The sequence below is a fragment of the Doryrhamphus excisus genome, chromosome 1, assembly GCF_030265055.1.
Source record: "Doryrhamphus excisus isolate RoL2022-K1 chromosome 1, RoL_Dexc_1.0, whole genome shotgun sequence".
NCBI lineage: Eukaryota > Metazoa > Chordata > Actinopteri > Syngnathiformes > Syngnathidae > Doryrhamphus > Doryrhamphus excisus.
The window spans coordinates 19,133,494-19,157,031 of record NC_080466.1 but is presented as its reverse complement, the minus strand read 5'-3'; the positions used below and the strand labels follow the sequence as shown (position 1 = coordinate 19,157,031).

At 40.6% G+C, this 23,538-nt stretch overlaps 1 protein-coding gene and 1 long non-coding RNA gene across 2 annotated transcripts in view; one reads left to right on the top strand and one right to left on the bottom strand.

Annotated features, from left to right (window-relative positions):
- Positions 1–1,526, bottom strand: part of psip1a (PC4 and SFRS1 interacting protein 1a) — a 50,144-nt gene extending 48,618 nt beyond the window's left edge. The window contains exon 1 of the mRNA XM_058065568.1: positions 1,411–1,526. The gene's annotated coding sequence lies outside the window, so the exon portion shown is untranslated. The remainder of the gene's footprint in view (positions 1–1,410) is intronic.
- Positions 1,379–23,417, top strand: LOC131124767 (uncharacterized). Its single transcript, XR_009128937.1, has 3 exons — positions 1,379–1,539; positions 7,632–7,764; positions 20,512–23,417. It is a non-coding gene; the product is annotated as an uncharacterized LOC131124767 (long non-coding RNA).
- The last annotated feature ends 121 nt before the right edge of the window (positions 23,418–23,538 follow it).

Below are 23,538 nucleotides of genomic sequence, written 5' to 3'. Positions count from 1 at the left end.
AATTACAGACAGAGAGATGAGAGGGGTCCCTGTAGTGCAGCTGTCTCCCCTCCTGAACATCTGCCCGTCCGACGTGGTGGCGGCTGTGGCAGCGTGCCGACTCGTTCCCCCTTGTGAGGTCGCCTGCTCTGCCATGGATTGGGTGGGCAGGTGCGAGCCGGGCCGGGCCCCTTCTGTCATTAAGCGGCCCAGCTGTGCTGTCACGTCTGGCAGAGGGGCGGGTGTCATCCGTGACCCTTGTCTGAGCTCCCACGCGCAGGCTTTGACAGGATGGGTGAGTTGGGGCCACGCACAGAATATCTATGAAGGACAACCGTCCCCGCTTTGCAACATGGTTTGCCCACATGCCAGGGCCAAAGTGCGGGATGGACCCCCATCATGCAATGCCAGTCAATAAAAAGACAATAAAGATTGGGTCTCCTCCCCTGCTGTGTCCTGACTGCATGTCCTTTCAAATGCACACTGAGGACAAAAATGATGAATGTTGATCACATTAGATGCTTATTTACTCATTAAGCGTCCTTCAGTGGTTCAATAAAGACATAAAATAAAGTCTACCTCCAGAGACCCCCGATTATATTGAGTTTCAATCTTGCTCCATACAATTTTGACAACAATAAAGCTCAGACTGTGGTGACCCACAATATAGTTACATTCATGACTTGGGAAAATCGTTTTCACTTCCGTTTCCGGGTTATGTGGTTGTGTTAGCGCCCTAACCGTTGATTAAATATTACCTTTATGCATCCCCACATAGTATCAGCATTTGGGGAGCAAATATAATGTGAAAGAAAAACGGAAATACATCCAAATACATGCTCCATAACATTTTGACAACAATAAAGCTCTGACTGTGGCGACCCACAATATAGTTACGACATTCATGACTTGGGAAAAATCGTTTCAACTTCCGCTTCCGGGTTATGTAGTTGTGGTAGCACCCTAAGCGTTGATTAAATCTTACCTTTATGTATCCCCACATAGTATCAACATTTGAGAGCAAATATGATGTGAAAGAAAGGGGGAAATGCATCCAAATACGTGCTCCATACAATTTGGACAACAATAAAGCTCAGACTGTGGCGACAAACAATATGGTTACGACATTCATGACTTGGGAAAATCGTTTTCACTTCCGCTTCCGTGTTATGTGGTTGTGGTAGCGCCCTAACTATTGATTAAATCTTACCTTTATGTATCCCCACATAGTATCAACATTTGGGAGCAAATATAAGGTGAAAAACGGAAATATATCCAAATACATGCTCCATACCATTTTAACAACAATAAAGCTCAGACTGTGGCGACAAACAATATAGTTACGACATTCATGACTTGGGAAAAATCTTTTCACTTCCGCTTCCGTGTTATGTAGTTGTGGTAGCGCCCTAACCGTTGATTAAATCTTACCTTGATGCATCCTCACATAGTATCAGCATTTGGGAGCAAATATGAGGCGTAAGAAAAGGGAAATACATCCATACATCCCTCTGCGCATCGGAGAACGGTGCGTCGGCGTGTTCAATGACCGTCAAAAAAGTAGGACAAATCAGTATTGTAATAAATAATATTTATTAACTTACTCATTTTCTACGGCTTGTCCCCACGAGGGTCGCGGGGGTGCTGGAGCCTATCCCAGCTGTCTTCGGGCGAGAGGCGGGGTACACCCTGGACTGGTGGCCAGCCAATCACAGAGCACATATAGACAAACAACCATTCACACTCACATTCATACCTATGGACAATTTGGAGTCAGCCAATTAACCTAGCATGTTTCTGGAATGTGGGAGGAAACCGCAGTACACGGAGAAAACCCACACAGAGATGGCCGTTGGTGGAATTGAACTTGTGTGTCCTAGCTGTGAGGCCTGTGTGCTAACCACTCGAGCACCGTGCAGCCTTATTAATACATTTCCCCCAAAATTATTACATTGTATGTATAGTACAATAAGCTTTTTTCAAATTAATTTTAAACATGGTTCCTTGTCCTGCAATGTAGTAAAGAAAGTCATGTGAGCTGTGAGGCACAGTTGAGGCCTCCCCTAAAAAGCTGCTTTTTTCTCAGGTATTGTTCTCAGTCTGGGTGCCTCCCAGGGGAGGCCCATCTTCCACTTTGACAACCTCTGCAGTAGATACTCTTTAGGCCTTGTTGAGTCCTTCCAGATTATGTCGATGATCGTCTATTTTTACATGATGAACATGCACCATACTCACATTGGTGTAATATTTGGGATGCTGCCAGCGATGCAATTTCTGATCATTGCAGACTCCAGTGACTTTCTTATTTGAATTCTAAGGTTTCACTGGAATTATCACATCTTTGTACTCACACTGGGCTCTTAATGTTGTTTAGACTTGTAAGAAGTCAGCAATTTGGTCATTTTTTTTAGGTATTTTATTTTTCTGCTGCAGTAGTCCTAGACTTACCTTTTTTGTAAACACACACATACACACACACACTTGTCTGGCATTATTGGCGGCGTGCCTTCATCCACCGACACCTCCCAGTGTCCCTGGTGGCCTTTGTCACAGAAGAAAGAGAATGATCAATATCCCAGTTTAACTCCACGTTCAAAGCCGATCGCGGGATCGCCTCATGCTTTTAATGAATCCCCCTTTCATTCAGCACAAGTTTTTCAAAACATCAAACAATAAATCGGCCACGGCGGCACCGTAAAATATTTAGATCTATTGACTGTGTTTAAAAAATGTAGAGGGCAAGCAGCTCCAGCGGTTTGATGCTGATATGTTCTGAACGCTTTAATCTGTTCGAGTGCTTGCTTTTTGTTTTTTTATGTTTTAAAAATCTGACCGGGTTGCTCCAAAAAAAGGGAGGCCTCAAATGTATTTTCCAAGTCTTTCTCAAAAGCTCCACGTATAAGTAGAAATAACGCCCAGTGTTCTTGGTACCAAGGTCAGAGGTCATTTGTGACCCAAAGCTATAAATCACTACTAAACTACTTTGTTAGGTGTTTGTTTTTTCTTCAAATACAGTAGATGTTATTGATAAATTCCATTGCTCAAGTATTCTCCCTTTTAATTGACGCCATGCTTCAGTTCATGGTCATGTGTGTTATCCACCTGAACCAATAAAAACCACACCTCAAATAAAGCTGTTCTTTTCCTGTCCCAAAACAGCAAACCCATACCATGTATCACTGTAGACCCCAGCCACATCTGAGACCCACAACACAGGTTGCCAGATGTTGCACCTGTAAAGCTAACATTTACGGTGGAGTTTAATGAGTAAATGCTGGAAGGATATTTGTGGGAAAATTATTTCATCAAATATTTCTTTTCACAGTGAGCATCTGGCTAAAAGACACAGCCTGAAACGCTCAAAATTCACCACAAAAAATGCAGACTCAGTCTCATGCAGTAAATGCTTGAAGGTTGTATTGTGCAAGTAATGTACGAGCAAGCATTTACATTATTGAAATTCATTCATATTTTTCCTTTTTTTTTGAGTACCGACCCCCCCCCCCCCCCCCCCCCCCCCACCCTCCCCAAGATTTCTTATTTCCCAAATGGGTTGTTGAGCCCTTTGAGGCTCTTTTGTGATTAAGAGCTATATAAATAAACTGACTTGACATTGACTTGTCTTGTCTTAACGTGGCTTGACTTGGCTTGGCTTGGCTTGGCTTGGCTTGGCTTGGCTTGGCTTGGCTTGACTTGGCTTGACATGACTTGACATGACTTGACTTGACTTGACTTGACTTGTCCTGACCCGACACAACCCGGCTTGACTTGACCTGACTTGACTTGACCTGACCTGACTTGTGTTGACTTGGCTTGGCTTGGCTTGGCTTGGCCTGACCTGACCTGACCTGACCTGACCTGACCTGACTTGACTTGACTTGACTTGAATTGACTTGACTTGACTTGACTTGACTTGAATTGACTTGACATGACATGACATTGACATGACATTACTGGACCTGACCTGATCTGACTTGATCTGACATGACTTGAGGTGTCTTGACTTGTGGCAGTCATCTCTTGCCACTTTGAGCATGGAATTTTGTGGCTTCACTAGGTCAAAAATATACTCATATATTCATTAAAAATCATAGTTTTGTTGTTGAATATGCCCAAATTGTATACATTTTTTGTGCCTAAACGAATGGCTAAATGAACTAACATACAAATATTGCCTTCAAATATGTTGCAAAGATATGTAGCCATGCCACTGTAGGGAAATATTCTCCAGAACAGGAAGTAAAAAAAAAAAAAGAAAACAACAATGAATGCAATGCTAACAAGTCAGATTATGTCTTATTTATATCTAATGTGCCTTATTTTCTGTTATTGTGTTTACTATATTGTGGTGGTGTTGGGGTGTTATTTCATGTCTGTAGGGCTCTAATAACAGTAAGAAATTTGTTTAGGAGGTTAACAGTTATTATAACACTTATTGCAGTTGGGTCTGGATGGAACTCTATTTTCATTTCTACATTGAAATTAGTTTCCTCACAACATCACCATAACTTAACGTCAATGATGATCAGAAATGACACTAATTTGTGACAAAAGTGCATCAAAAAGACCATTACCAATAAGTGTTGTGTCTGTTTGACCCATGACCCAAGGCCTATATTAGGTCCCGACCCTCAGTCTGAGAAACACTGAGTAGTTCTTTTGTCTTTTGTTGATTGCAAGCAGAAATGTGACCTGTATTCTCTGGATGTGAGGTAATGTGAGGTCATTGTGTTACAGTTTCAAGATGTCTCATGTTGGGTCAAGTTTGCCACGATCTGAGCCATTTTTGCTCCAGCAGCAGTACTATGTGTGTGTGTGTGTGTGTGTGTTCACTTGCCTATTTTTGTGTGTGTTTATGTGCGTGCGACAGCCCGGCCTTGACGTTAAACATCTGTCAGGTGATTCATGCGGCTGCGAATGTGCAGCGACATGGCGGCCCATCTGCCGAGGTGCAGGCCATCCCTGCAACCTGGCCCTCGCAGGGGCCACGGCGAGATTGCGTCATCCTCTCTCTCCCTTTCCTCCTCTTCCTTCGCGGCTGCTTCACTAAAGTGACAAGCACCTTCTCTTTCCAGTTGTGTACACGGCAGGGCGGCAGATGCCGAGCCTCTGGGAGATTTAGGGATGGCAAACATAATGAAACTCAACTACTGAGTCGGGGGGGGGAAGTCAGAGAAAGGTATGCACATTTACTTTGGCCTTAACCATAATTCTGCCTTTATAAAGATAATTACTCTCTGTTTTGATATACATAGATATTGATTTAAAAATGTTTTTTTCATGGTGGGGAAGTATTAAACTGCACCACACCATAGCATATTACAGGTATACCTTATTTAGCCCCATAAGAGAGGCAACATATGATGTAAATTGATTCTTCACTTATTTTATTGATCAAATATGATTTATTTATAAAATAAATGCACTCAGCTGCATGGGGGGGGCATATTAAGTATCACAAATTGTATAACATATCTCTTGAGAATAGTCTGAAAATAATATATTTCAACTCCATGTTTTCATAACAAAAACACTATATTGTGATTTATTTAATTGCATAGATATTTAGCCTACCACATTTATAAAGTGACATTAAATCAGTAATCAAAGTACTTCAATTTGCTGAGTATTATCTGGTATTGAAGGTGCCGTAAAATGTACTGTTCAGTGTCAAATAAATCACATTCATAACGCTCCCTGATGCTTATCTAACAAATAAGAAACTGACTTGCTCCACTTGAACTCGTGCATGTTCGTCACTGATGGAGACCGGGGGGCGCTTGATGTTGTCCCCGGGGCGTCCCGGGTGTTGTGTCTTGTTTATTCGACGTAGGAACACCTTTCTTTGATTTTCCTTTGCATGGCTGAGCAAAACAAGTCTCGAGAGATGATTGTATCTTCTCATCCTCCCTCATTCAAGACGTCTGGTGATATCATCCGTCATTTCGGGTTGGTAGTAAACGTAACGTGTAATTGCCGGGGATGTCGCGCCCTTCAGATGTCATGGAATCACAAAATAACACTCATCATTTATTTGTGTGCGCAACTCACTGACTGGGAATGTTTTCTTGTTGACCAGTAGGTGGCAGTGTGATACCTGAAAGTACGGCTTAGCCACAGCACTTGATTGAGGTGGCAAGTTGAAATCACACTTTTATATCATCGAATGGTAATATTTATAAAGTCATGCATATAATATCACAGACTAAGAAAAATTAGAGTTTTTTTAGAGTAAATTTTAGGATAAATTAGTGTTTTTTTAAAAGGTGTAGGATATTAAAATGCTTAGTTCAAATGTTATATTTCACTGACATTAAATGACAAAATTGTATAAATGAAACCTGGTAATATTTATAAAGTCATGCATGTAATATCACAGACTAAGAATAATTTGAGTTTTTTTAGGGTAAATTAGTGTATTTTTTTTAAGGTGTAGGATATTAAAATGCTTAGTTCAAATGTTATATTTCACTGACATTAAATGACAAAATTGTATAAATAAAACCTGGTAATATTTATAAAGTCATGCATATAATATCACAGACTAAGAAAAATTAGAGTTTTTTTTTAGAGTAAATTTTAGGATAAATTAGTGTTTTTTTTAAAAGGTGTAGGATATTAAAATGCTTAGTTCAAATGTTATATTTCACTGACATTAAATGACAAAATTGTATAAATAAAACCTGGTAATATTTATAAAGTCATGCATATAATATCACAGACTAAGAAAAATTTGAGTTTTTTATAGGGTAAATTAGTGTATTTTTCAAGGTGTAGGATATTAAAATGCTTAGTTCAAATGTTATATTTCACTGACATTAGATGCCAAAATTGTATAAATAAAACCTGGTAACATGAAGAAGTATAGGTTTTTAGGGTAATATTTTTTCTGTGCATTTCATAATTTTTTGTGTTCAAATTGTATGAAAACTCTCTAATTATATGGAGTTATGGTCTAAAATATGCTGAGTTGTTTATCCTTATTAAAGAATGTTATCCATCTATTCAGTAAAAAAAAAATATATGTATTTTTTCACACTCCACATTTAAGAGTGGAAATGGTAGATTAATCTCTTAGACTCTTTTGTTGTTGTTGCATATAGTCAGTTGAAGTCAACATTCCGAATTCCACTTTTTCCTCCCTCATGCATCCACAATCTTATAGTGCTTGCAATATTTTGCAAATGCCGCTAATCTCACTCTGTGACTGGCAGAGTCAAACTCTTGTTAGCTCGTACAGCAGATGTGCAAACTACAACTTTTAAATCCTCACCAAAAGCAATTAAAAGCTTGTAATTTAAGTGTCAGCGATCTGCTCCAAATGAATTATTGTGTATTGTTGGGCCAGCGCAGCTTGTGTTGACTATCATGTTGCAATAAAAATTAAACTGAATATTTAGCTCCAGTGTCAAAAAAGACAAAAAAAAAAAAAAAGAATTCTGCTACATTCACTGCCTCCTCTCAGAATTAGATATTTATTTCTAAGGAGAAGAGTGGAAGGGGGGGAAAAAAAAAATCAATTAGTGCTAAATTTATTCATGGATTTCTACGATCAATGCGCCCACTGTGAGGGGCTCGCTGGGACCCGGTTCATCCCAGTTAATGTGTTTGAAGGGAGAATTACCATTGATGTTGTTTTCTCTTCCTCGTAGGTCAAAGGGCATCCTGGAGCTGTCACCGCCAAACCCACCCACTACACACGCCGTGAAGGAACCTCGCTCCGGTCCTTACCCACAAGGCACCTGGACAGGAGGGAGGACGGCGGCGTGAAGTAAATACAATAAGGTTGGTTGGCTGTGTGTCTTAGTGGAGTTTAATTGTGAATCCAATCAAGAGCTGCTGAGGAACCATATTTGGTAACTTGTATTTAAGCTAATCATAAAAAAGGGAGTATAAATAATGACAAGCATACTGTTTTCTTTCTCGATTAATCTGAGCTGGTTTTGATTTATCGACTAATCGATTAGGCCCTTAATATAAACCAATCAATACAAGCCAAACAGTGAGTTGTTTGGTCTGCAACATATCAAAAAAGAAAAAATGTCAAGTACTGTTTTGCAGAGTCAAAGCTGATGTATTTGGCTTAAAAAACAAAGATAACATGTCTGCTTTCATGGATGATCAAGGAAATGTCCAAATATTTACAATCGAGAGGCTGAAATCAGAGCATAATTACATTTTCATTGGTTGAATGATTGATGAAGCATCTTGTTGCAGCACTAGAAATGATAAATATTTCTCCCATATGCTCTCGGGACACAGATTGATGTTCATGATCAGATTGTTGCAGCTCTACAAATAATATGATAATGAGTTTGTAAAGAGTGATTTATCCTTTAACAAAACGTTGACAAAAACATGTCAGCTTCCCAAAAATGTTAGAAAAATATGTTTACACTTTATTTTTATATACTGTATATATACAGTATGAATTTGTATGCATAAATTTCTTTTTGAAAATAAAAAAAACACCCAAACACACATTTTTTTATTTGTACTTTTTGCATAGACACTATTATTTAACATTAATACACACACAATTATCATTTTAGTGGCAAAGCAGCCTTGTGGAAAAAGTGAGATATTTTGCTGCATGCTTTGAATGGGCAAAAGTAGGGTCATTTTAACCATTTAAAAATAATTCATATTTAAATAAGAAGATACTAGTCCAAATTGAAGTAGTTAATTAGTTTAGGCAAATCCAGGGGTCAAAATTGCAATTTCTGTGAGGGCTTTTTGGACAGTTTTTGAACCAATTTGTAATTTTAGCTGAATTTAAGGAACAATTCTAAAAAAGTTCTGTTTTTCCACACAGCCAAAAAAATAACTGAATGGCACAAAACATCTTCAGAGTGAAAAACTATCATTTTCCTCTATCGTTTGGAATTTCAGCGAGCAAAAGCTAGGCTGGTCCAAAAGGTGTGTGTATTTCTTTCTTTTTTTTATAGTTTTTTAATTGGCAGCATAACGTGCAGTTATAATTCGCCTGACCTTTCGTGACCCCACCCGCTTCATCCTTTCCGATTCTCGCATGGCGCTTGATTCCGCTCTGCAAAAAAAACCCAAAATGCAGTGCAGCGGTGGCGGCGGCCTCTAAAATCATTCTTCAAGGCTATTCCTTTTTCCGTATTGATTTCAAACAATTCTCACACACAGAGCGATATTTCAGGTCAATTAGACATATTTGGGTACTTGCAAATCATTTTTTGGCCAGCACCATGACCACCATCACCATCGGCCTCTCTCACCTCACCGCACTCCCGCATCCCGAGGCTCTGAAACTGCACTTTTGGCCTCACAGCGTTGCACACGTTCTCGGCGGAGCTTGACATTTTGATCCGCAACAGAGACTAAATGATAACGGTTTCCTTGTAAATACTGTTGCCTGCGGGGGAGGGTTTAAATAGACCAAGGAGGACTTTCTTTTTTTTTTCCAGCTCACCCACTTGTTTATATGCGCAGCTCATCTAAATGTGGATGGCAAAAAGCACGTGGAAAATTCTCTTGTTGCATTGGGTGCTGCAGTGCAAAGGCAAACCTGGTAATTATTGCAAACGGGCTCAAATCCTCCACTTTTACACGGCGCGCTTGCACCTGAGGCTTCCATTGCTGTGTTAACTTTGACAACACTAATAAAAACTTATTTCAATCTGTGATTAAATTAAATTAATTTGAGTTAACTATGGTTTTTTAAAAAATGTGATTAATCATGATTAATTAATTAATCGATTTAATCAAATTTATTTCCAACCTGACTAAACTGCAGTACACCACGTTTACATGTGCATTATGTACCAGCGAAAGGAGTAGGAAGAAGCAGAGTTTATTTAATACCCATGTCTCAAATATTCATATATATTCATATATCTGTGTTTAACTTGGACCAGCTTACCATTTTTAATAGGTGTACAGTAGAAAAGTTGATAGTTTGCAGATAAAAAGAATAAATGGAGATAAATATAGAATGTAATAAACAGGGTATATAATAAACAGTGTTTTAAATTGTTGTAAATTAAAAAGAAGATAAATACCAAATACATAATAACAATAAAGACTGATTTATTTTTATTTTTATGTTGTTAGGGTCAAATGTGTGAGCTTCCTCCTAAGGTCTAAAGAGAATCATTTGCAGTGTTTTTTTCCCCCCAGCTCACTCACTTGTTTATATGCGCAGCTCATCTAAATGTGGACGGCAAAAAGCACGTGGAAAATTCTCTCGTTGCATTGGGTGCTGCAGTGCAAAGGCAAACCTGGTAATTATTGCAAACGGGCTCAAATCCTCCACTTTGACACAGCGCGCTTTCACCTGCGGCTTCCATTGCTGCGTTAACTTTGACAACCTTAATAAAAACGTAGTTCTATCTGTGATTAAATGTGATTAATTGCGAGTTAACTGTGGTAAAAATGTGATTAATCATGATTAATTAAAAAATGAATTTAATTGAATTTATTTCCAACCTGACTAAACTGCAGTACACCACATTTACATGTACCAGCATGTACCAGTGAAAGGAGTAGGAAGAAGCAGAGTTTATTTAATTCCCATGTCTCAAATATTCATATCTGAGTTTAACTTGGGCCAGGTTACTATTTTTAATAGGTGTACAGTGGAAATGTTGATAGTTTGCAGATAAAAAGAATAAATGAATATAAATATAGAATATAGTAAACAGGATTAATAAACAGTGTTTTAAATTGTTAAGATAAATACCAAATACATAATAACAATAAAGACTGACTTATTATTTTTTTTTTTGTTACATTGTTAGGGTCAAATGTGTGAGCGTCCTCTAAGGTTTAAAGAGAATCATTTGCGGTGTTTTTTTGTGTTTCTGCTCATGTATGAAAGACGTAGCTGCGTGTTTGAAGTGTCTATGATGAGGCTCATTAGGGTTCTGTTATTTGGATTCCCAACGTATTGTTTCGCACAGCTTGTATGAGCATGTATCCACATCTAAGAACCAACAACTCACTCTCCACCAGTTTTAATTATAAATGGACGAGAAATCAATTCTGTTTTTTGTTTTGTTTTTCTGCAGCTGTTAAAAAGTACCCTCAAACAAAGTATTCTGTCTGTCGTTAAGTAAAGACAATACTAAAGATTAACCCCCACCCTGTCCCTACAATGCGTGTAGTCCTCCTCCTACAACAAAAAGGTTCTCATTTTTTGTTTTAATTGAGCCGCTAATGTTGTCATTGTATCATTCCCAGTAGGGAAAAAAAAAAGATAAAGAAATGTATAATTCATAATGCTTGCAGATAGGCTAATGTTACACTTTCATAAAGCGTTCCCAGATCGCTGATAATGTTTAGCACTCAAGAGCGGCCGACTTCTCGCTTCATGTCACATCCTTATCAAAAGACTGTTTTGTTCCTTCGTATTCCTGTGATCTGTCACATGGGTGCCCCCCCCCCCCTCTTTTCCCCACTACCATCTCTGTGCTAGATCAATTGTGTTTGTGCGCTATGTGAATGTGTATCAAAGAGTCCCCCCCCAGTCAGTGCTTCCGCTTATAAGGTAATTTACCGACACGGGAGAATCCGCAGGGACCGAGCGGAAAGGAGCTCAGGAGGGGAAGGTGCGCAGCAGTCAGAGTGTAAGAGGAGTTAAAGGTGATGGGGGTGTGCATGTTGATAAATCACCCCATTTACACAATGCTGCGTTGAAGCGGAGAGCAAATATATGCATGTGTTTTAAATATAACCACAGCTGTTGATGCAGAGGTTCCCTAACATGAGGCTTGGGGTTAGTTTTTTTATTGGGAGTGTGAGACCATGAGCTCCCCACAGAGGACTCAGAGTAACTTTTTCACTTCCGGTCCGTTACCGATATTGACGCCATGACTTGGAGCCCTTTACTCATTTAAGCATGTGGGATATTAGTTTTATCCACAGTAGCCACGGAGTTTTTCTCTTTCCGAATTACCTTTCCGAAAGCAATGGTATACACGGAAAGGAATATTCCAATCGCGTGTCTACATGCGCCGCTATAATCAATCAGAATAGTCAATGGGGCATACGCAGTAAAACGTAAACATCAACATCACGTGATACCGACTTCCTCCAGTTTTTCTTCCACTTGTTGGAATAACTCCGTATTGCCAGTTTTTCCTTTGTCCAGTCTTGAAATTTAGTTTGAATAAAAAACAAACTTTCCGCAGCAGTCCAGTGCTGATTGCTCGCCTCCATTTTTTTAAATCGAAGAACGTCTCGAGCTGCGTGTTACGTCATATCTCAGCATTCGCTGAAAGAACGCACCCGGGAACAGGAAAAGATAAAATTCAATCTTGCTAATATTTTATAATTAAGCTCAGCACATGTTTTATATAGATATATATTTTCTTTTTTAATAAAACTGGACTTATGAATGGCGTATAGAAGGGTTTAGATCAGGGGTGGGCAAACTACGGCCCGGGGGCCACATCCGGCCTGCCAAGTGTTTCAATATGGCCCGCCTGTTTTTTCCAAATATTTCATTTGAACTCAACATACAACCTGGCATCGTGGCTTGGGCCAATTTTTTGATGGTTGAGGTAGCTGCTTTATCAATTTCGTTATTTGATGTGGTCTGTTACAAAATGCTCCTGTAAAAAGGGACACAAGCACATAATAATAATAATAATAATAATAATAATAATAATAAACACAATAATAATAAACACAATAATAATAATAACATAATAATAATAACAACATAATAATAATAATAACAACAAAATAATAACAACAAAATAATAATAACAATAATAATAATAATAATGATAATAATAACAATAATAATAGTACATTTAATTTCTAACACACTTTACATCAATAAATGATTTCGAAGTGCACATATAGAAGATTGCATGACACTTTTACATGTAAAATATGCGTAAAAATAGGACTGTTACGTGTAAAATACTATATAGTCTGCCCCCCACATCAATTTTGTTAAATTAATGCGGCCCGCGAGTCAAAAAGTTTGCCCACCCCTGGTTTAGATTCTGTTCCACAGATGGCGGTAATGCACACGAAAGCTGCTTGCCAACCGCCAATAAACAACCGAAGAAGAAAAACACCACGAAGAAGAACGCAGTCTGACAACTTTCCAATTGAGCGGGTACAAGATACCTCAATCGGATTGGGGAAAGGAATATTCCACCCCTATGAATCAGATTATATATTCATTCGGATTGGCACTTTTCTTTCGGAATGAGGTGTATACAAAGGTTACATTCTTTCTGTTTGACCAAATAACCTGAATGGAATTGGAATATTTGGGTCCATGTAAACGTGGCTACTGTCTCCGCATATTAAAGCTAGGTTTGAGTAATTTGCTCAATTAAGCATTTAAAACTGACTTAGTCACCACTGACAGGTGCCAGTCATCTTTTCTGTGTAACGCTGCTTCAAATGCGGCATGAGTTTGGTCGTATAAAACTTCCCCAGTTCTGCGCCACCACGGAAAACTTGTGTATGGCAAGTTTGGCACAACGCTGGTTGACCAAATACTGTCACAAGGCTGACATCGCTGTGAGTCCTTGGTAAACATGTTAGCCAACACTGCTGTTGTCGGGCATCGACTAGCTGGGGTAGAGTCTGGAATCGACTGGACTGCCAACATCAGAGAGTTTAGATGCAAGCCGATATAATCCAATAGGCATTTTATTTTTGCTGATATCAATATTGGATCGGGACGATGTGTATGAAAATATTCTTGACAACTAATAACATCAGTTGATGTACTGTACATGTTTTTCCTTAAAGTGACAGTTCCTTAAAGTCCGTATGTATGGGTTGATTGAACAGTATAATTGCAAGATGATCTGTTTTTGCTTTTTTTTTTTTTTTTAAATGTTGTCCAACATAATCAGTGTGGGCTGGCTGTCTGCCTCGACCTGTTAGGTTGATACAGAGGACAGAGACTGAATGGAGGTGAGGGGATAGAAGTATTCACAGAAGCAAAAAATGCTCACTTGCTTACTTTATTAATCCTCCGCACTTAACTGCCGGGGCCGTCTGTGTATTGGGGGAATAATTCCCATGCATCCTTCTATGATATTGACCTCCTAACTAGCCAAGTTTAAGCCATAAATCCATAGTTATTCTGAGAAGGAGGTGTATGTGTGTGTGGGGGGATGGGGGTGTTGGGAGGGGGGGTACCTGCCTCCTCTTACAGCTAAGGTGAGAGGCGGGTCAAATACAAGGCTGGGATTTTTCTGGATTGAACCCAACTATAAACAGGGAGGATACATTTTAATTGGTATGTGTTTGTATGCGTGGATACGCAGTGACAGGGGTGACCCCCCCAAACTGTCAAAGCTTTATCATGTCTGGTACATTTGCGCTATGCACGCCTCCTTTGGCTGTCAGCGTATGTGTCCGGACACTATTAAGCCTGGTGGAGTGTTTTTTTTTTTTCACCTCTGAAGCCATAGCAGAGCTTTGCAACTAGATCAGTGACAGGTTCTCAAAAAAAACATGAATATGCAAGATAAACAGCCAGGAAGGGAAAAGTGGGGGGAAAAACTGCTTGATGTTGCCTGAAAGTGAAAATAAGCAATTTTGCCATCTTTAGGCAGCAGCGTTGACACTTTGAGCTGGAAGATCTCTTCCATTTTTATTCAGCAGCACATAAAGAGCCAGTGTTTTGCCTCTTCAGAAGAAATTAAATCCTATTTCAGTTTATTGTCGCGACACGCTAAAAACAAGAGACACGGGATAAAAAGAAATCACAACTGGATATGTTTGACATCTTGGTGCATTTCTTTCTAATTGCCTGATTTTTGCAGCAGTAATGTGTCTTGATTGATCGGGACGAGAACCTCCCTTTTGCTCCAAATGTGCACGCCGACCTCGCCTGTTTAATTGAAATTAGGCAAACATGTGCCTTTGATATTGAAATGATCCCGCTGCATTCCTACAAACATTTCATGGAAGTAAATTACATTCCTTTAACCTTCACAACTATGAGACTCGCAACTTGTTTCTTTAGTCATTGCTACCAATAAAATAGAGGCAATGTATACATTGTACTACATTTGGAAACAACCCATAATAATCTAGAATTATGACATGCGAGGCTGTCGTGATGAAAAACACAGAAACAAATAATAGCTATTTGTCCATATGTATTATAAAAAATTATTTTCTGTATGATTTGAATCAGGGGTCTGAAATGTGCGGCCCACGGGCCAAATGTGGGCCACGGGATGCTAGTTTGAGGCCCCTGCCTTGATGTGAAAATTTAATGTTAGCACGAGTTTGATATGGATGCTGTATGGTTTCATTTACCCAGAAATGACAATTTGTTTCATTTTGCCCCGCTCATACGTGAGCGAGCCCGTCTGTTTTGCTTTTTCTCTCATCATCCATGACTGAGATCATAGCACTGAAAAAGTGTAAGCTTTAGCATAAGCAAAAGCATTGAAGACAGTGTATTTATTTTTATTTTTTTCAGTTTTTAATAAATGCATTTTTTTAAAACCTGATGCAGCCCAGCCTCATTTAAATTGATTTAAATTGTTTTTAACATTTTCTTAAGATCTCTTCAAAATATAAAAAACCTTCCAAAATCCAATATCGGTGGCGCATAGCACATTCTGGTTGTCAGCATGTCGCTAACAGCAATTAGAAACAATTATTTTACACCGTGACTTTCTACAGCCTATGTAATGTCATTAATGAACATCACTATTCTTACAAGAAAATACACAGAGATGTCATAGGGGAGGTACTGTTGCGTCCTGAAGGATTGTGGCCGTACGTGAACTGGAGGTTGCTTTTTTGAAACTCAAGTGCCTTCACTATGCAAATACTGTGACTGCCAAGATGGAGGATTATGTACCCAAATTCACTAGACTAGAAGGTGGTCAGACGTTTACAACAAAGTATCAGAAAGGCTGCATGCATTTCATCAGCAGGCCTGGACCACCGCTGAAGCCACATGCTGCTTGGCCTGCCGGTATGTTTTTTTCTTTTTCTTTTTTTCTTTTTAATAAATGTGTTATTTTTTTAAACCTGATGCGGCCTAGCCTCACTCAGATCCTAGCTCCAGTGGCCCTCATGTAAATTGAGTTTGAGTCCCCTGATTTAAATAGTTTTTAACATTTTCTTAAGATTTCTTCAAAATATAAAAAATCTTCCAAAATCCAAATATCGGTGGCTCATATCACTTTCTGGTTGTCAGCATGTTGCTAACACCAATTAGAAACAATTATTTTATACCGTGACTTTCTACAGCCTACGTAATGAACATCATTATTCTTACAAGAAAATACAGAAATGTCATGGGGGAGGTACTGTTGCGTCCTGAAGGATTATGACCGTATGTGAACTGGAGGTTGCTTTTTTGAAACTCAAGTGCCTTCACTATGCAATTACTGTGACTGTCAAGATGGAGGATTACATACCCAAACTCACTAGGCTAGAAGGTGGTCAGACCTTTACAACAAAGTACCAGAAAGGCTGGACCACCGCTGGATCCACATGCTGCTTGGCCTGCCGGTATGTGTCAGCTGCTTCAGGAGCTCTATAAGACTTCTTCTTCAGCTTGGCGGCAGACCCAACCGCCGGTGTCCACCATTGGGTTTGAGCTTTGCTGCCACGACTGGCACCGACCACCATGGTCATACTCAAATATGGAGGCACAGATTACAGCCCAGTTGGATTTGATATCCTTGTCCTCCCACGAGATGTAGGCAAAGCTCTGTCAGAGGTGAGAGTTGAAGACTCTACCAGACGTTCTGAGCGTACTCTCACTACACGATGGGTCTGTCAGATCTGTCCAGCATCTTCCACCACCAGCTCAATCCTAAATGTAAAGGACTATAGGGGTGTTATTTAATCTCTAGCGGGCTCTATTGTTTAAAAATGTATTTAGAGGATTGTAAACAAGTACTGTAAATGCTGTAATTAAGTTATTCGGAAGCAGGTGATAATTAGAGACAGGGCATCTGAAATTCGAAAATTTCATTTCATTTTGATAATAATTTGGACAGCATGAGAAAGTGGAAAGGAAACTGTAGCTCTCTTTGGTCTTTTACGAGTGTTGCACACTACAACAGCAGCAGAACCAATGTTGTAGTAGCACAAATGCTGACCACTCCTGATGCTTCAAATGCAGCCACCGGGTTAGTAATCACTACATTAGGTGGTTTCCCACAGCCGCAGCTGTTAATGCGGATGTTATTTGACCAAGCTCTAATTAGCAGCCCTCGTGGTTATTTGCTTTTGTAGTCCACGCACCCGGCGACCATAGAGTAGAGGCGTTAATTGTAGCATTTGCTACATTAGAGCAACTTCAATCTCCAGTGGGACCGCACAAGGCCGCCATCAAAGCTCTTCACGTCTGTCCATGGTCCTGCATGAAGGGAAAGAGCGGCGATGCCATTAACTGGACTGCTTTTCCTGTTTAGAAGCCGAGCCCTGCACATTCCAGCACAAACACTCCCTCGCTGGTGGGCACTTATGAAAACATTCTTGAAGGTGAGCACAAATACTTTTACGTGCTAAACAAACTTTACACTTAGTATACATTTTACGACATGCACACCAGCTTGCACTCCATCTCCCTGCTACTTTGTCTCTCTCTCTCTCTTTCCCATCACACTCCCTTTACTGGAAGGCCACTCTGATAGGCCGCGTCCTAAGGAGACCACCACCCCAGCTGATTCCAGAGGGAGTCCTTCAGAGGCAGCACTTCCAGTGGCCTCAGTGCATTAAGGCTTTTACCTTTTGCTCCTAAAGGCATCGGGACAAAAACAGGCTGAGCTCTTTTCCCTCCACTAGGGAGCGAGAGAATGCATTGTCTTTGCGAGGACACTGATCACTTAGAAATCACTCATTAATTATTCAAAAAATGGCATACGGTATTGCCTCCACCTTTAGTGACAGGGCGGCCTCTCAAGGCTGGGAAGTGCAGAGACACACCCTGCCCGGTCCGCAAGAATCAATACAAGGTCAGTTTGCATGCTTGGCTTTGCTTAAAAATGACTTAGTCACCACTGACAGGTGCCGGTCATCTTTTTTGTGTAACGCTGCTTCAAATACGGCATGTGTTTGCTTGTATTAAGCTTCCCCAGTTCGGGCATCGACTTGCTGGGGCAGAGTCTGGAATCGACTGGACTGATCCGATATTGACGCCTTGACATGAGTTTGGTCGTATTAAACTTCCCCAGTTCTGCGCCACCACAGAAAACTTGTGTATGGCAAGTTTTGCACACAGCTGGTTGACCAAATACTGTCACAAGGCTGACATTGCTGTGAGTTCTTGGTAAACATGTTAGCAAACACTGTTGTTGTCGGGTCGCCGTTGTCGGGCATCGACTTGCTGGGGTAGAGTCTGGAATTGACTGGACTGATCCGATACCGATATTGACGCCTTGACTTGGAGCCCTTTACTTATTTAAGCATGTAGGGTATTAGTTTTATCCACAGTGTCTCTGCATATTAAAGACAGGTTTGAGGTGCTCATTTAAGCATTTAAAAATATTTTTTTTTGTGTAACACTGCTTCAAATGCGGCATGAGTTTGGTCGTATTAAACTTCCCCAGTTCTGCGCCACCACGAAAAACTTGTGTATGGCAAGTTTTGCACACAGCTGGTTGACCAAATACTGTCACAAGGCTGACATCGCTGTGAGTCCTTGGTAAACATGTTAGCACACACTGCTGTTGTCAGGCATCAACTTGCTGGGGTAGAGTCTGGAATTGACTAGACTGACCCGATACCGATATTGACGCCTTGACTTGGAGCCCTTTACGTATTTAAGCATGTAGGGTATTAGTTTTATCCACAGTGTCTCTGCATATTAAAGCCAGGTTTGAAGTGCTCATTTAAGCATTTAAAAATTACGTTTTTTGTGTAACGCTGCTTCAAATGCGGCATGAATTTGGTCGTATTAAACTTCCCCAGTTCTGCGCCACCACGAAAAACTTGTGTATGGCAAGTTTTGCACACAGCTGTTTGACCAAATACTGTCACAAGGCTGACATCGCTGTGAGTCCTTGGTAAACATGTTAGCAAACACTGTTGTTGTCAGGCCGCCGTTGTCGGGCATCGACTTGCTGGGGCAGAGTCTGGAATCGACTGGACTTATCCGATATTGACGCCTTGACATGAGTTTGGTCGTATTAAACTTCCCCAGTTCTGCGCCACCACGAAAAACTCGTGTATGGCAAGTTTTGCACACAGCTGGTTGACCAAATACTGTCACAAGGCTGACATCGCTGTGAGTCCTTGGTAAACATGTTAGCACACACTGCTGTTGTTGGGCATCAACTTGCTGGGGTAGAGTCTGGAATTGACTGGACTGACCCGATACCGATATTGACGCCTTGACTTGGAGCCCTTTACTTATTTAAGCATGTAGGGTATTAGTTTTATCTACAGTGTCTCTGCATATTAAAGACAGGTTTGAGGTGCTCATTTAAGCATTTAAAAATATTTTTTTTTGTGTAACACTGCTTCAAATGCGGCATGAGTTTGGTCGTATTAAACTTCCCCAGTTCTGCGCCACCACGAAAAACTTGTGTATGGCAAGTTTTGCACACAGCTGGTTGACCAAATACTGTCACAAGGCTGACATCGCTGTGAGTTCTTGGTAAACATGGTAGCAAACACTGTTTGCTACCGTTGTTGGGCATCGACTTGCTGGGGCAGAGTCTGGAATTGACTGGACTGACCCGATACCGATATTGACGCCTTGACTTGGAGCACTTTACTTATTTAAGCATGTAGGGTATTAGTTTTATCCACAGTGTCTCTGCATATTAAAGACAGGTTTGAGGTGCTCAATTAAACATTTAAAACTGACTTACTCATCACTGACAGGTGCCGGTCATCTTCTTTGTGTAACACTGCTTCAAATGCGGCATGAGTTTGGTCGTATTAAACTTCCCCAGTTCTGCGCCACCCTGAAAAACTTGTGTATGGCAAGTTTTGCACACAGCTGGTTGGCCAAATACTGTCACAAGGCTGACATCGCTGTGAGGTATTGCCTCCACCTTTAGTGACAGGGCGGCCTCTCAAGGCTGGGAAGTGCAGAGACACACCCTGCCCGGTCCGCAAGAATCAATACAAGGTCAGTTTGCATGCTTGGCTTTGCTTCTCGTGTGATTCTAGGGTCCTGCTGTTATTATTATTATTATTATATTTTTTCTTTTGTGAGACCTTGAAGTGCCATCTGCAGAAAAGGCCACAAGGCTGCGGCAGGCCACCATGAAGGCCTGCGGGCTTTGGAAACATGCCCTTGGCATGTCCCTCGGTGCCGCTCCACTGCCTTGTTGTCAAATTTTGCCCATTCCTCTTCGGGTGTCTGCTCCGCCTCATGTCTTAACTCAGCTGATTAACTCCAAGTCAGCCTGCTGAATTTCCACCATTCATTCTCTGCACCTGGAGGCTGCCTCAAAGATGGACCCGGACGAAAAAAAAAAAGCAAAAAAACAGGGGGCGACTTTTCTCTCAGACCAGTCTGGAAATGGGACCACCCAGGATTTGAATACTTGAGGTTTCTGACTTTGCTTTTCTTCCTTCCCCTCCACTCTACAGCGTTACCAAGTTTTCCCTGGACCGGACTTCTGGAACACTTTGCACTCCTGCTCCTCCGTCACTGTCACTGACACTGACACACAAAGAGAGAGCAGCGCACAGCAGAGCTGTCCTGTCCGAGACTGCCAGAACCACCCGCCCCCGTCTCCCTTGGAAGACATTTCTTACTCAAGTTACTCCGAGTCAGAGTCAGAGCGTTTATTTTGCACGACCACAGCCCAATAAAGAAGGTCGAGCACGACGAGACTGTGACTCCATCAAACAAATGAAGTGTGATTCTCACCTAAACTGCTGCACGGAATGCTTTCGCAATTTGCTGTCATGCACAAACAGTGGAACTTACAAGGTTTTCTGCACTTTTATTTGGATTTTGACATAGAACACATGAATAATCAAACCATTTATGGTACAGTTGTTGTTTGAAGTAACACTTTAATATATTTGACTGCCACATCCTCATACTTTGGTACGTGACAAAAAAAAACTATATTAGGAAAGCAGGAAGTGAACAAATGTAACAGTTACTGATTGTAAAAGTACCAGATGGAGGGGTAGGATTTAATAAGCTTTGCTTCTTCCTACTCCTTTTGGACATGTGGAACTGTGAACTGATTACGTGATGCATTCAATTGTAATCTGATGCATGTTCAAATGAAATAAAACCATTACCATTACCATTACATATGTAAAAATAAGTTATCCACTGTCAGTATTAAGACAAAGACAAAGGCTTTACTTATGCAGTGAAAATATGACGTATGTTATGAGGTCTATCTCATCTTTAAAGTATGTTTGATGTATGTTTTTGTGTTTTTTTAAATTTTATATTTTTACATTCTTTTTCTTAGAAATGTCAAATAGTTCTGGGAAGTCTGACATAGCAAGTACTGTCGGCTCATTGGTCGATCAATGAAACTCCCGTCTGAGTGACAGGATGGACAGTTAAGCATTTGTCATCTTTCTGGGATGGCGTAATTAGAACGAACAACGGAGTTACGCAACAATCAGGTTCCATTGAAAATGAATGGACTCGGTCCGATGTTGTCCATTACAGTTTAAATCCAAGTACCCCTAAATGTATCGTGACAGCTGTTTGGTGCAATTCAAAATGTGCTATGACAGAAAAATAAAAGTACACTTTAAAAAAGCCAAAGAAAAAGCAAAGCATATGCGCAGAGTCAACAATTTTTTTTATGCTTTCTTCATCTGAAAGGACGTTGATGTCTTTATTGGAAGATCTTATAGAACAAATGTAGTTCAAACTCCTTCTGAGACATTTTGCTTGAAAACTACCCGATCGCGCCTGTGATAGAGCTTGTGTTGCAAAAGGAGATTATAAGTATGGAAGGACAGTTCAAGTTTTACATTCTTTTTCTTAGAAATGTCAAATAGTTTCAGGAAATCTGACATGGCAAGTACTCATCAGCATCCTGTCGGCTCATTGGTCGATCAATGAAACCCCCGCTGATTGGTCCTTGTCTGGTTGACAGCGATCGACAGTTGAGCATTTGTCATCTTTCTGAGATGGCGTAATAAGAACGAACAACAACTTTCACACACACAAATGTCATGTGTTGCTTGGCTGGACGGAGACACGCAACAATCAGGTTCCATTGAAAATGAATGGACTCGGTTCGATGTTGTCCATTACAGTTTAAGTCCAAGTACCTCTAATTGTATCGTGACAGCCGTTTGGTGCAATTCGAAATCTGCTATGACGGAAAAATAAAAGTACACTTTAAAAAAGCCAAAGAAAAAGCAAAGCATATGCGCAGAGTCAACTATTTTTTTAACGCTTTCTTTGTCTGGAAGGACGTTGATGTTTTTATTGGAAGATCTTACAGTACAAATGTCGTTCAAACTCCTTCTGAGACATTTTGCTTGAAAACTACCCGTGATAGAGCTTGTGTTGCAAAAGCAGATTATAAGCATGGAAGGACAGTTCAAGAGGGAAGAAGGGGAGAGAGTTTTTGAAGGGTTTGGATTGCACAGACTGGAGCCCAAGGCTGGCTAATAGCATCTGACACACTGCAATTTTGAGGCTTATATCAACATTGTTTTTACAGCTGTAATTAAGCCACCTAATCAGAAGCACATTGGTCGGGACAGTCTGGGGCCGTGAGGGGGCAGACGTGTACACACACACACACACACACATATACACGACTGTGTTCAGCCCTGCGGCAAACAGCAGCAACAGAGCTGGGCCCAGGCGAGGTGGAGGCCAGCCAAGGCAGCTGTGGGTGGGAGATCATCCTGAGTGTGACACACACTCACATTGCACGTCAGCGAGGCCTCGGCCATGCTGAATGCAAATGTGGCAAAATGGAGCATCATGTTCGTTTTGGAATTTATCTGCGGAAGTCCTAACATGTGCATGTTGTAGCGGCGTGTATATGTGTGTTTATCAAACGCTCCATCATGCCCGTGTTTTACTCAAGCACGCATGTGTGCTTCAAGTGTATTTCCATATGTGCGTGTGTGCGGTCACCTCAGCACCGCAGAGGTTCACCCCGCCCTTGTCAGGGCTCGGTGCCGAGTCACCCAAGTCTCAAATGGCAACCAAATGCACACACATTGCAGGACGCGGAGCTCAGCGGGGGCCAAAGTCAACAGATGAGCTGGTCTGAACTGGCTTGCTGTGTGTTCTGATTGTAAATTGTGCTGGTGATGATTAGAGAACTCCAGCACAGGATGTCGACTCTTAAAACTGTCCAGAGAAAATAATTTTCTACTATGTTCAGGAAATCTTTTTTTTTTTAAACCCTTTCTCCTTTTACCGTGCAACCCCCCTTACCCTCTCCTCATCCGACTTTAATTTAAACATCATGGGGATCTCCAATATATGAGGATGTGGATGAAGTTGGTGTGTAAATTAGTTTAAAACCTCCAGAGGAAGAGAGAAAAAAGGCCAGACAATGAAGACTTTTTTTTTGTACATTTCACACTAAATAGATTAATAGGGACACACAAAAAAAACTGTGAACTGATTATGTGATGCATTCAATTGTAATCTGATGCATGTTG